Source organism: Orycteropus afer, unplaced genomic scaffold (genome assembly GCF_000298275.1).
Source record: "Orycteropus afer afer isolate SDZICR_OR568_19922 unplaced genomic scaffold, OryAfe1.0 scaffold00001, whole genome shotgun sequence".
NCBI classification, from domain to species: domain Eukaryota; kingdom Metazoa; phylum Chordata; class Mammalia; order Tubulidentata; family Orycteropodidae; genus Orycteropus; species Orycteropus afer.
In genome coordinates this window covers 1,272,068-1,283,495 of record NW_006921588.1, presented here as the reverse complement: position 1 = coordinate 1,283,495, position 11,428 = coordinate 1,272,068, and positions in this window count along the sequence as shown.

The following is an 11,428-nucleotide window of genomic DNA, read 5'->3' as shown; positions in this document are numbered from 1 at the left end:
TTCTTCCTTTCCTGTCTTTTTAATGACTTTTTGCTTTCTACATGGATGATGTTCCTGAGTCATCCCACAACTTGTCTAGTTTTTGGTCACTAGTGTTCAATGCATCAAATCTATTCTTCAAATGGTTTCCACATTCAGATGGTATATATGCAAGGCCATATTTTGGCTCTTACAGACTTATTCTAATTGTCCTCAGTTTCAATGTTAACTTGCATGTGAACAATTAATGGTCTGTTACATATTTAGCTCCTGGTCTTGTTATGGCTGAAGATATTGAGCTTCTCCATCACCTCTATCCACAGATGTAGTGGATATAATTCCTGTGCATTCTATCTGGTGAGGTGCACATGTATAGCCACCATTATTTTGTTGAAAAATTATTTGTAATAAGTAAGTCATTCTGTCACCAAGGCCATATTTTCCATCTAATGGTGATATTCTTTCTTTCCAACTTTAGCATTGTAATCGCCAGTAATAATCAATATATCTTGATTTCATGATTGGTCAATTTCAGACCGCAGAAATTGGTAAAAATCTTCATTGTCCTGGTCTTTGACTTTAATAGTTGGTATGTAAATTAAATAACAGTGGTATTAACTGGTATTCCTTGTAAGTATATTGATATTATCCTATCACTGATAGTATTGTGCTTGAGAATAGACATGAAACATTCTTTATGACAGTGAATGCATGTCATTCCTCTTCAATTTGTCACTTCTGACATAGTAGTTCATATGATTGTCTCATGCAAAATGGCCAAAACCAGTTTATTTCAGCTCACTAATGCTTAGGATATTGATCTTTATCCATTCCCTTTCAGTTTTGACAACTTCCAATTCTCCTCCATTCATACTTTATATGTTCCGTGTTCTGATTATTAATGGATGTTTACAGCTGTTTCTTCATTTACATCAGTAAATGGAAGTCCCGAAAACTTAACTCCATCCACATCATCAAGGTTGGCTCTTCTTTGAGAAGATAGCTCTTCCACAGTCGTATTTTAGGCAGTTGACCGCTAACCAGAAGGCTGGCAGTTCAAACCCACCAGCCACTTCTGGGAAGGAAGACTGGATAACGTACTTCAGAAATCACTTGATGGCAGTGAGTTTGTTTGTTTGTTTTTGTTGAGTTCTAAACTGAGGGTGTCATCTTCTGGCACTATATCAGACAATGTTTCAGGGCTATTCGTATAGTTTTCCAGTAATATACCAAGCAGTGTTTTGCTGCAATTCATAAGGTTATCATTGGCCAATTCTTTGAGAAGTGAATGGCCCCTTTCTTCTTCCAAGTGTCCTTTAGTCTGGAAGCTCTGTTGAAACATGGATGATGCTGCTAGTATTTGAGGTACTGGTGGCATAACCTCCATCTTCACTGAAACATGCAAGCCACCACAGTATGACAAACTGAAAGATAGAAGTTTGAATAATAAGTATATACAGCTGACCTTTGAACTGTGTGAGAGTTAGGGGCTGTGACTCCTCTGACCAGTCAAAATTCCATGCATAACTCTTGACTCTCCCAAAAGTTAATTACTGACATTGGCCAAAAGTTTTACTGAAAATATAATAGATTAATGCTATTCTTATTGCACAGTTATTAGACTTCCAAATGAAGACATTTACAGACACACACACGAGATAAGTTTATTAACTCTAAATGATAATTTTTAAGTGGAAGTGAACCATCATATAGGTTGTCATTCTCATCATTTTTGTGTTGAACAGGGTGAGGAGAAGGAAGAAGAGAATGAGTTAGTCATATTGTCTCAGAGGTGGGGGAGGTGGAAGAGGTAGAAGTGGAGGCAGGCACATTTGTTGTTACTTACAGTAATACATCAAATTTCTGTGTGACATATTTGCTTTTTAATTTCTCTAAACATGTTTCTATATGGTACCAAGCCTTCTTCCACTGTTTGCTTTAGTTTCAATCCCTGTATCGTAGCAATGTCCATGTCGTGGAAGAAGTCAAAAGTCATGGTGGAACCCTTCTGTCAGATTGTCTAAACTGGCACTGCTTCTTCTTCCTCCTCATCTGGCCCTGGTTCAAAAACACTTATCTCCATAAAGTTATAGTTTGTTAATTCCTCTTGTGTGGTGTTTGTTAGCACTTGAATTTCTCCAAGATCTGTATCTACGAAGAAATCAATGTATAAGTGATTTTCAAATGCAGAACAAATTCATATTGTTCTCAGGTCACCCATACATTTTAAGGACTTTATTTTGCATTTACAAAAGACCAATATTAGCATATGTTTTCTGCTAAAGAAAGAAATATGAAGTGATTTTTGCATTTATGAAAAAAGATGAAGAGAGAAACTAATCTTCATTGTTTGCTTTGCAGGGAGCCTTCAAAAAGGCAGTGTACACCCTGAGCAGCAAAAGTCACCAAGCTCCTTTCTTGAGAACTACCCTCAGCACTTCAGCATCAAGCTGCCATAATTTTGAACTATGTCTGTGCATACTATATATTAGTGTTATTTTATATTATATGTGTTATTTGGTATGGTTTGATAAGTTATTTTGGGGCCTGTTGTTGTTGTTGTTATGTGCCGTCGAGTCAAACCCGACTCATAGCGACGCCTCCTTGGGTTTCCGAGGCAGTATCACTATGGAAATAGGATTGCCCAACCTTCCTTCTGAGGAGCGGCTGGTGGGTTTGAACCGCCAGCCGTCTGGTTAGCAGGCAAGTGTCTTAGCCACTATGCTACCAGAGCTCCCATTTTGGGGCCTAGGAACACTCAAATTCTTTTCCCATATAAATTAATGGTAATTGCTCCTCTGTACATCATTTGGGATCACAAGAACTTTCATAGGAAGTCCCTATGTTCAAATAGCGGGGAAAAATTGTATACCTATTTCTCTTTGCCTCCTGAAGCACTGAGGATTACTTTCTTCTTAACCTTCCCTCTCTTGATAGACAAAAAATATATATATCAGTTTTTAATATCTATTTCTATAAAAATAAATTAGCTTAATAATGGCTTAGTTAATTAATTAATTCCACCCTTTTGCTTTGATTATATAATTTTTTTGTCATTTTTTATTAATGTATTCATATTTTTCTTTTGATTTCTATAATCTCCTGTACATTAAAGCAAGTTTTAATTTTGTATGTAGAGATTTCAAATACTTTTCATAGTTTGCTATTTCTACTTACATAGAAATATTACGTTATAATTAATATGACTCTAAGAATCTATTCTGTTTTTATTTCTGAATTTTGTGCCACAAATTGAATTTGTTTTCCATGTATAGCATATATTATATTATTTATTGGACATGCATTGTATTGAATATTATGAATAGAGCTTGATACATAACACAGAAATGAGATTAAGGCCTTAAAGTTGCTCATTAATAGAGGTGTAAAAATGTGTAGATAGTTAAATTAGAATTAACAATGGGAAACATTATTCTGTGGGAAACCTCTCATAACATTTTACATTTACTCCATTTTATTAGCATATGGGAGCCATTGTTATAGGTCTAAGTGGATTGTTTCTTATCTATATGCAGAACAATAATGTGTGCGAACAATTAGTATCGAGAGAGTTAAGGAAGGATTTTCTATAAGTAATTTCACACCACCAAAATACTGTAATTACTGATTTTGTATTGTTATAATTTATTCTTCATATTATATTTACTTTTTTATGTATGCATATTTCTGCATCAGTTTGTCAGAGAGGAATTCTATGATAAAGCACTTGTAAACAAAAAATAAGGAAAAATTAGTTATATAGTAATATATTTAAAAATATGAAACTAATGCTGCTAGTATCTTAAAAATGTTCCAATTCTCAATCTTGTAAACCAAAATATAAATCTATACTCTATACATAATTAGACTATAAACCATGTTATACATAAAAATAACTTTTTGTTTGCAGTTATCAAAATCATTACATATAAATTACACATTACCAAGACTAACAGCAATAATTTTTAGAACAAACCCACTTTCCATATTCAGCTCTACAAATATCATGTATATGTGAACACAGAAGGTACTAAAAGTACAAACAGAAGCACAAATGCAAATAAATCATGATAAGTTGTTTTGAGGGATAAATAAAACCAAAAAGGCAGTTTGTAAAAGCAATTACATTAAGTGCTCATCTACTAGGCAAAAGATTGGCAGTTTGAACTCACCCAGTGATGAGTCAGAAGACAGGTCGAATGATACACTTCTCAAAGATCACAGACTAATAATCTTATGGAGCAATTCTATTGTGCACACATAGTGTCTCCATGAATTGAAACAAACTCAATGCAGCTAATGGCAACAGCATAGGTTGGGTAGTTGTATCTTATATCCAACACCCATGTAAAAATAAGCAGAGTAAATATTGTTCAATTATTCCAAAAGTGTCTTGGAAAAATAAGACAACAAGTATTCCAAAAGTGGAGCAGAATCAAATGAAACTGATAATTCAAAAATATTTTTTAAAAGAAAAAGAAACAGTAGCTATACACAAGAGAAGAAAAAAGGCTATAAACATATAATAAGAGAGCAAATACACTAGATTAAAAAAAATTTGTGAGCAAGATTTCTCTAGAGCAGGAAGGAAAAAAGAAATTACCTTAAAAATGAGAGACCCTACTATGAATTTTAAATGATATGCTGCTAATCCATGTTGTGTCATTTATTATGTATAATTTATGTAAGTAATTAGCTCTTACTTCTTTTGCACTCTCTCATCTGGCTAGTCAATTTTCTCTTATTCTGAATTATTTGAGAGCATTAGTCTTATTACTTGCATTTTATCTCAATTTAATTTCTCTCTGTATAAATCTGTATTCAAGTATAAATGTGCAATAGTCAGGGGAAGAAAGCAAATGAGGTGAATAAAGGTTTACTGGATGGAGCTAAGTGTGTCAATCATCATGAAGCTTAACTGGGAAACTTCTCAGAGAATCAAAGCCACCTGTTTGTTGTAGAGATTGCTAAAATTTGTACTCTGTTGTTGTTAGGTGCAATTGAGTAGTCTCTGACTCTATAATGTCAAAATAAAAAGTTATCACTTAATATCAATGAATTTTTTTAAAAAATATTACAAAACATTCTAGGTAAATTAAATAAAGCTATGTGTCACTTTTCTTTTAAAGTATTTAATTTTCAATCAAATATATTATTTCTATTAGGATTTTCAGAATAGTTAAAAAATACATGAAACTAAATCACTTACGTGTTGTTGTTATGTGCCTCGAGTAGGACCTGACTCATAGTGACCCCTCCATGGGTTTCTGAGGCAGTATCACTACGGAAGTAGATTGCCTAACCTTCCTTCCAAAGAGTGGCTGGTGAGTTTGAACCACTAGCATTCGGGTTAACAATCAAGTGCCTTAGGCACTAGGCTACCAGATGTATTTATGGCTCAATAAAGCCCAAGTAATCTCAGTGATATTTTACTGGCTTCTACAATTTGTATGTTCTTCTAGGAAGAAAATACGGTATTCCCAATTTAAGCTGTTCGGTAAAAAGTCAGCTAGGTAATTTATATAATTTAAGAGCATACTGCTGTAAATACATTACACTGCTGTGATGATGACTCATGCTATCATTTGCTCTTAATTTGCAAGTGTTCATTTTTTAAATTAATAAAAATAATATAATTAATATTATAACAATAACCACATACTTATTAAAATTCCCATATATATAATGCCATTAGCCTACAACCATCTTAGTTTCTTCATGCCCAAACTGAGTTTGGGCCAGCTCATTTCCTAATTCCTTACCAATCTAGCTCTCTCTTACTTTTAGAGAGAAATATAAATGAGTAGTTGATGCCCACTGACATTTTTACACCAGAAATACATTTCACTTCTCCAATCATATAATAACATATCATTATTCAAGAAAGTATTTATTAAATCACTACCACATAACACTTCTAAAAAATTATGAGGGTCTCTAATTTTTATAATGCTTTCTATAAAAAAGAGATTCAAATAAGTTTGAAAAGAGTTATAATCCCTATTAGTATTTTATTGGCTCAGATAAATTCTGCAAAAGAAAAGAAACAATGTAACTTTATTCAATTTTTTACTATCCAACTATTTTTAGGGAGATGAATTAAAACTTTTGCCACTAAATCAGTGTCCCTTAAGGCAAGAAGTAAGTTGCAATAATATTACCTAGCCCCACTAGTTAATATTTGTCTTTTGGTAATTGAATTTATATTTCAAACTACTATTCAATTTTTCCAATTTGTAATTTCTTATGCTTGGTTAATGGTTGTAGCAGTATATTGACAGGGAACTTCCAGAAATGTAAGTTGGATTCTGAAGAGGGTGTGGAATGAGGAATATCATTTCTGATACCAGATGGATCTTGGCTGAAAACAAAAAATGCAACAAAGATGTTTACTTGTGTTTTATTGACTGTGTAAAAGCATTTGATTGTGTGAATCATAACAAATTTTGGATAACATTGAAAAGAATGGGAATTCCAGAACACTTAATTGTGTTCATGAGGAATATATACATAGACCAGGAGGCTGTGGTTTGAACAGAACAAGGGGATAGTGCATGGTCTAAAGCCAGGAAATGAGTGCACCAGGACTGTCTCCTTTCATCATAGTTATTCCATCTAGGAGCTCTGGTAGCATAGTGGCTAAAGCACTTGACTGCTAGCCAGAAGGCCAGTGGTTCAAACCCACCAGCCACTCCTCGGAAGGAAGGTTGGGCAATCCTACTTCTGTAGTGATACTGCCTCGGAAACCCAAGGAGGGGTCACTATGAGTCGGGGCCGACTCGACGGCACATAACAACAACAACAACATTCCATCTATATGCTGAGCAAATAATCTGAGAAGCTGGACTATGTGAAAAAGAACGTGGCATCAAGATTGGAGGAAGATTGATTAACAACCTGTGATATGTAGATGACAAAACCTTCCTTTCTGAAAGTGAAGATAACTTGAAGCACTTACTGATGAAAAGAAATGAATATGCCATAGTAGGAGACTTTAATACACCAATTTCAATGAAAGATAGAACTGGAAAGAAACTCAACAAAGATGCAGAAGAGCTAAACAATACAATCCACCAACTTGACCTTATAGACATGTGCTGAGCAGTTCACCCAACAGCATGATATGCATTCTTTTCCAGTGCACATGAAACATTCTCTGTGATAGACCACATGTTAGGCCTTAAAGAAAACCTTAATAAATTTAAAAACATTGAAATACTACAAAGCATCTTCTCAGATCACAATGCTATCAAATTAGAGATCAACAACAGGAAGATCAACAGAAAAAGATTCAACAACAGGAAGATCAACAGAAAAAGATCAAATACATGGAAACTGAACAACACTCTCCTTAAGAATGACTGGGTAATAGAAGTAATTAAAAATGAAATGAAAAATTCCTTGAATCAAACAAGAATGAAAACACAACATAGAAAACTCTGGCACACTGCAAAAGCAGTGATCAGAGGCCAATTTATAAAAATAAATGTACACATCAAAAAAGAAGAAAGTGGCAAAATCAACACTTTAAACCAACATCTCAAACAATTAGAAGAAGAACAGCAAGAAAAAGCCTTGAGTCACCAGAAGAAAGGGCATAATAAAGATTTGAGCAGAAATCAATGAAGCAGAAAGTAGAAGAAATCAACAAGACTAGTTGTTTTCTTGAAAAGATTAATCAAATTGGTACCACTGACAAATTTAACAAAGGGAAAGATAATACAGGTAACACAAATAAGAAATGGAATGAGCAATATCACAACAGAACCAATTGAAATAAAAAGGATAGTATCAGAAAACTATGAAGAACTGTACTCCAACAAATTTGCAAATCTGGAAGAAATGGATAGATTTCTGGAAACACACGATTTACCCAAACTAACACAGACTGAGATGGAAAAGTTGAACAGACCCATAATAAAAGAAGAAATTGACAGGTCATAAAACATTACCAACAAAAAAAGTACTGGCCCAGACAGTTTTACCAGAGAATTCTACCAAACTTTCAGAGAAGAACTGACACCAACTCCACTCAAGCTATTCCAAAGCATAGAAAAGGATGGAATCCTCACAATTCATTTTATGAAGCAAGCATAACCTTGATACCAAAACCAGGCAAAGATATCACCATTAAGTGGGGAAGAGATTTTCTGTTTAATAAATGGTGCTGGCAAAACTGGACATGTGTTTGCATAAAAATGAATCAAGATTTGTACATCACACCATATACAAAAACTAACTCCCAATGGATCAGAGACTTAAATGTGAAACCTAAAACTATAAAATTCATCAAGGAAAAACTAGGGGCCAATTTATGGGCCTTCATATATGGCATAAATAGAATAATAAACATAACCCAAAATGCATAAGCAGCAGAAGAGAAACTAGATGAATGAGACCTTCTAAAAATTAAATTTTCATGTGTTTCGAAAGACTTCTCCAAAAGAGTCAAAAGAGAGCCTACAGATTGGGAAAAAAAAAAAAATTTAACATCAACATATCTGACAAGTGACTTATCTCTAGAATTTATACAAAATTCTAACACCTCAACAGCAAAAAGACAAATAATCTAATTTAAAAATGGGCAGAAGACATGAATAGACACTTCACTAAAGAGGATATTCAAGCAGCCAACAAACATATGGAGAAATGCTCACAATCATTGGTTATTAGAAAGATGCAATCAAAACAACAATGAGATATCATCTTGCCCCAGCAGTAGGAGCAAAGTTCAACAAGACAGAAAGTAACAAATGCTGCCAAGAATGCAGAGAGATTGAGACTCTCATACACGGCTGGTGAGACTGTAAAATGATACAACCACTGTGGAAAGCCATATGGCAATTTCTTAAGAAATTGGAATTAGAAATATCTTTTGATTCAGCTATTCCATTACTAGGTATATATCCTAAAGAAGTGAGAACCAGGAGAGGAATAGATATATGCACACTGATGTTCATCTCGGCGCTATTTACCATAGCCAATAAATAGAAACAACCTAGGTGCCCATCAACAGAAGAATGGATAACCAAACTGTGATACATACACACAATGGAATACAATGCAACCCTAAAGAATAATGTAGAATCTGCAAAACACCACGTAACGTGGATGAATTTGGAGGACATTATGCTGAGTGAAATAAGTCAGTCACAGAAGGGCAAATATTGTGTTAGTCTAGTCCATTATTGTAAAAAGTCAGGGAAAGTTTTATACATTGAAGGACATTTTCTTTGATGGTTACCAGGGGTAGGAGGGGAGGGGAGGGAACACTGTTAGATAGGTAGAGACAAGTATTGATCTGGGTGAAGAGAGGACAATTTACCTAATGTGAGTGATCAATCCAGGGGCAATTGGAAAGAGGAAGACATAGAGAGGTGCATGGAAACTACAGACAACAAAGATGAACCCTTCTGCACATATACTACTGAGTTGTAAGTGAAGGCAAACATTGATATATGGGTGCATAGATGGGTGGACATGCTGACCTATTAGGTACCTTCATGCAGTGGGAAGTGTGCCCAAGATCATGTATAGGGTTGGTAGACAATGTCTCTACAAGTGTATTTGTATGTTCTGTAAGAATCTCCGGCTATGTAGTAAACTGGACAAGAGGCAAGGTTGTAATCACTTCTTGGCCAGAGCCAGCTACCCAGAGGGAGTGAGTAGTTGGACCTGTGGGCTCAGGACCATAGTCCCAGGGGACATTAAGCTCAATTGACATAACATACTACACAAAACCTTGTTCCACATCCTACTTTGACGAGTAGCAACTGGGATCTTGAAAGCTTGCACACAGCCATCTAGATGCAATGATAGGTCTCTCCTTGTCCAGAGCAAAGAAGAGTGAACAAAATCAAAGACTCATGGAAACAATTAGTCCAAGTGACTGGTACACTGTGTGATCCTCAGTCTATATGACTACAAGACCAGAAGGACTAGTGGTGCCTGGTGACCACTATCAAACACTGAAGGGGATCTCTGTAGGAGATCCTGAATAGAGTGGGAGAACCATGTGGAACAAAACTGAAAATCATAAAAAAAAAAAAAAAAAAAAAAAAAAAAAAAAAAAAAAAACCAGACCAGGCTTGCTGGTCTGATAGAGTCAGATGGAACCACTGAGACTATGGTCCCTACTGCCCTTCAAGTCTGGAATTGAACCCAGTCCTGTGGCTTCCAGCCAAACAAAAGACAGGCATATGAGCTGAAAATTTATATTAGGTAGATATACTCCTTACAGAGACCAATCATGGGAGAATAGAAGGACTGTATGCATAGGGAGACAGCTTGGGCAGCAGGAGTGCATGGAGGGAAGGACTAATGGAAGAGGTAACTATGGGGAGGAAGTGGGAGGTTGTTGTTGTTGTTAAGTGCCATCAAGTTGTCTCCTACTCAGCAACCCTATACACAGCAGAATGAAACACTGCCTCCTCCTGAGCCAGCTCCATGATTCTTGTTATACTTGAGCCCATCACTGCTGCCACTGTGTCAATCCATCTCATTCCCTCACCTTACCAAGCATGACATCCTTCTCCAGAGAATGGTCCCTTCTGACAACATGACCAAAGTAGTTGAGACGATATCTGGCCATTCTCGCTTCCAAGGAGCATTCTGGCTGCACTTCCTCCAGGACAGACCTGTTAGGTTTTATTAGCAGTCCACGGTACTTTCAGCATTCTTCACCAACACCACAGCTCAAAAGCATCAATTCTTCTTTGGTCTTCTTTATTCATTGCCCAGCTCTCAGATGCATATGAGGCGATTGAAAATACCATGGCTTGTGTCAGGCGCGCCTTAGTTCTCAAGGAGATATCTTTGCTCTTCAGCACTTGAAAGAGTTCCTTTGCAGCTGACTTGCCCAGTGCTGTACACTGTCTGATATCCTGACTGTTGCTTCCATTGGCATTGATTGTAGAAAAGCAATGTGAAGTCTTTGACTATTGAAATTTTTTCTTCATTATCATAAGGTTGCTTATAGGACGAGTTGTGAGTATTTTTGTTTTCTTTATACTGAGATGTAATCCATACTGCAGACTGTATTCTTCAATCTTCATCAGTAAGTACTTCAAGTCATCCTCACTTTCAGCAAGCAAAGTTGTGTCATCAGCATATTGCAGGTTGTTAATGATTCTTCCTCCAATCCTAATGCCATGTTCTTCTTCATATAGTCCAGCTTCTCAGATTATTTGCTCAGCATACAGATTGAATAAGTATCGTGAAAGGATAAAACCTTGACACATTCCCTTCTTGATTTTAAACCATGTAGTGTCCCCTTTTTTTGTTCGAATGACAGCCTCCTGGTCTATGTACAGGTTCCTCATAAATACAATTAAGTGTTCTAGAATTCCCATTCTTCTCAATGTGATTCACAATTTGTTATGATCCACACAATCAAATGCCTTTGCATAGTCAATAAAACACAAGTAAACATCTTTCTGGTATTCTTTGC